Here is a 3,725-nt window from a genome sequence, read left to right as displayed (position 1 = left end):
ACCCCCCGAGGTGCTGCCAAACCACACACCCCAGCACTGGGCAACCAACCCCCCCAGCTTGGCTCAGCCATGGTGTCCGGAGGGGGTCTAAGGGTCTGCAGGACCCCGGCACACACGGGTGGACACCCCCGGCCAAACAGAAACCTGCCTGGTGGTTCTGGAGGGCAAACCACCAGGAGGACAGGAAAGCACCAGGGGATGGCGAGGCCCCGGTGAGCAAAGGTGGGATCTACCGAGCTCCAGCCCAGCACCGACCTCATGGAGTTCCACCAGGCCAAGGGCAAGGTCCTGCACCTGGGTCATGGCAACCCCAGGCACAAATCCAGTTTGGGCAGAGAGTGGCTGGAGAGAAGCCCTGAGGAGAAGGAACTTGGGGGCGTTGGTGGATGAGAACCTCAACGTGAGCGGGCAATGTGCGCTCACAGCCCAGAAAGCCCCCCCAGAATCCAGGGCTGCATCCCCAGCCCCGTGGCCAGCAGGGAGAGGGGGGGGGATTCTGCCCCTCTGCTCCCCTCTGGGGAGACCCCCCCGCCAAGATGCTGCCTCCAGCTCTGGGGCCACCAACATCAGGAGGACATGGAGCTGTTGGATGGGGCCAGAGGAGGCCCCTGGAGATGCTGGGAGGGCTGGAGCCCCTCTGCTGGGAGGGGGGGTTGAGAGAGTTGGGGGGGTTCAGCCTGGAGAAGAGAAGGCTCCAGGGAGACCTTAAGAGTCCCTTCCAGTCCCTAAAAGGGCTCCAGGAGAGATGGGGGGGACTCTTGATGAGGGAGGAAAGTGATGGGATGAGGGGGAAGGGTTTGACACTGAAAGAGGGGAGATGGAGCTGAGATGTGGGGAAGAACTTCTTTGGTGTGAGGGTGGTGAGAGCCTGGCCCAGGTTGCCCAGAGAAGCCTCCCCCATCCCTGGAGGGGTTCAAGGCCAGGTTGGAGGGGGCTTGGAGCAACCTGGGCTGGTGGGAGGTGTCCCTGCCCAGGGCAGGGGGTGACACTGGGGGGGCTTTAAGGTCCCTTCCAGCTCAAACCACTCCATGAATCTGTGATCCTGAGCTGGCAGGAGTGCTGGCAGGCACCAGGGAGGTTTAACACAGGCCAAGGTGCCAGGGTGGCCACCGCTACGACCCGCTCTGCTCCACTTTTGGCCAATTGCTTTCTCGAGGGGACCTCGTCCCGTCAGCCATCACATCCCACCAGGCCTCCCCATCGACTCATCTCCCGGGACATCGCCTGGCTTGGAGCACACCACGACTCTGAGGCCACTGGCCCCAGTCACAGCGGAGCCCGGGACCCCCACGGGACCCCCCCCGAAGCGCCGGGACACGGTCCCGTGGCACCGAGCAGGGAGGTCGTCCAAGTTGTGCAATTAACCAACCACAAAGATCAGAGCTACCTTATACTTTCAATTTCTCCCCAACATCATCCTTTGTCCTTCAATTTCCGAAAAAACATGGATTCCCTGGAATTTTCTCCACGGCCCCAGGACAGACACCGGGAAGGGACGGAGCTGAGAGGGACCCGTGCCCTCCCCTGGGGCAGAAGCACCAGCCCGATGCCAAAGCACAGAAACTTGTGCAGAATTCACAAGCCGAGGACTAACGTAAATTTTCCGGGTCTTTTGGCTCCAAAAAGCTAGACAGGGTGATGGAGACATTTAAAATAACAAAACCTAGAGTCCGTAGGCACTTTTTTTTTTTTTTTTTCCAAGGGGAAGAGGGAAAGGGAGCCTTATTTGTTTGTTTTGCGTTTAAATACGAGATCTCTAAACAGTTCAAATGCATTTTTGCAATTCTTCCATCCGGCCCCCCTCCGAACTGGGGGAAGATTCAAACCAGATCCGCTGCTCCGGCGTCCCAGCCGCTTCCATGAATGACGTCGCTGTGCGCGGCCGGCCCTTCCCGCCGGAGAAGCCGCAGGTATGCGACTGGGGGGGAGGGGGGACCATCCCATTGCTAAGTAAATATTGACTTTAAAATACATTTATTCCCCCCCCCCCTTTTACCTTTTAAGTCTGCCCGTTGCATCTAAATCACGAGGCGCTAACCTTTTTTTTTTTTTTAAAAACCAAAACACTACAATTTTGGGAAGAAAATCCCGCCTCTGCTTTGCCCGGGAGGCTGGAGCAGCAGCAAAAAGACATTCCTGGGAAAGGCTCCGGCTGGAAAATCGTGGCCGAAGGGCTTGGGAATGGTTTTGCTGCCAATTGCCCAGTTTCCAGAGATGCCGAGGAGGAAAAATGGGAAAAACAACCACCACCAATATCCCAAAGGAGCCAAGTGCCAGCAGCCGCCACCATCGCTCTGGGCGCTGACACGGCGCATCCTGCGATGTCCCCCGGTTCCACCTCCATCCCCTGCCCAAACGTGGGGGGGACAGAGGTCAGACCCTGCTGCCAGGGGGGGGGGACAGGCAGGATGGGTCCATCTGCCACCCCAGAGCTGCCAGCCGGGCAGGCAACCCCCCCCCTGAGGAGCCCATCACACCCTGGCCACCAACCCTGCTGTCCCTTGGGGCTGATGTGCCCGGACAGGACCACGCTTTGCACCCCCCCCGGGCACCCCCCATGGCAGGGGACACCCATCCCTCCCTGAGGGACACCAGGACAAAGACTGGGAGCAACTGGGTTCCCCCAGTGTGTGCAAGGAGCCTGACATCCCCCTCTGGGGACAACCCCAGCTCCGGGCAGCGGGAGGTGACACAGCCCAGGGAGAAGGGAGATGCCCCAACAGAGCCCACCCCAGGCACCCTGGGGTCTGTCCCCGGTGCAGCCCCCCCAGGTTTGGGCTGCAGGACCCCCCCATGGCTGCCTCCAGCTCAGACAAAGGAGGAGAGAGGGAGGATGGATGCGAGGAGGTGGGAAGATGGAGGCTGCCCGAGAGCATCCGTCCCCGGCGGGGAGGGGGGAAGGGGAATAAAAATCATCTCTCGTGGCTCCCAAGGGCGGCTTTTTCATCGCCCGCTGTCACCTGACTTCAAACAGATCCAGAAAAAAAGAAAAAGAGGGGGGTAAAAAAAAAAAAATTTGCATTTTAAACCAAATTGAGAAGCTGAGGGGATCTGTGCTGGGGAAGGAAAGAGAAGGGAATATGAAATAAGAAAATGTAAGTACTGAGAGGTAAGAGATGAATAAAAATATCTTTATCTAAAGCAATTGTACAAAATAAAAAGCAGCAGCAATTTTATAAAAGTCTTTACCTTTGGATTGACAGCCACCCTAAAAGATCTCCAAGAAAAGCAATTCAATTCAAATTTGACTCTAGTTAATTAAGACACCAAAGTAGATTACTGATTTGGGCAGCAATTCAATGCAGTTGTAGTGGAGTTGTCAATCAGTACAACTGCAATCCAAATTAGATACCAACAAAAAAAAAAAAAAAAAAAAAAAAAAAAAGAGCTTGATCATACAAAATGTGGTGGGGAGGGGCAGAAGGGGCCGGCTCCAGCCACGCAGCGGAGGGTGTTTCAAGGAAGAATCATGCTTTTTTTGATTTCTTTCTCTTTTTGCAGCTTATCTGCAATTTAAATGAAAAAGGAAAAAAAAGAAGAGAAAAAAAAAAAAAAGAAAAAAGCATTTGCAACCAAGAGAAAGGGACTTAAGTCCTCTCGGTGCTGTCGGATGGGGCTGCAGCCACCCCTGGCCAGGAGCCATCCCCACTGGGGGGATGCCCCGCTCCCCCCACACCCCCCCAGCAGGGCTGGCCCTTGTCCTGCCCCTCTGGGGCAGGCAACCC

General features: G+C 56.2%; 1 protein-coding gene across 1 annotated transcript in view; it reads right to left on the bottom strand.

Moving 5' to 3' along the window:
• Positions 1 to 3,725, bottom strand: part of LRP1 (LDL receptor related protein 1) — a 116,789-nt gene that overhangs the window by 107,408 nt on the left and 5,656 nt on the right. The gene's annotated exons all lie outside the window — the stretch shown is intronic.

Source organism: Calidris pugnax, unplaced genomic scaffold (assembly GCF_001431845.1).
Source record: "Calidris pugnax isolate Ruff unplaced genomic scaffold, ASM143184v1 scaffold421, whole genome shotgun sequence".
NCBI classification, from domain to species: domain Eukaryota; kingdom Metazoa; phylum Chordata; class Aves; order Charadriiformes; family Scolopacidae; genus Calidris; species Calidris pugnax.
Note: the sequence above shows the minus strand (reverse complement) of the source record. Positions and strands in the feature narration are given on the sequence as shown.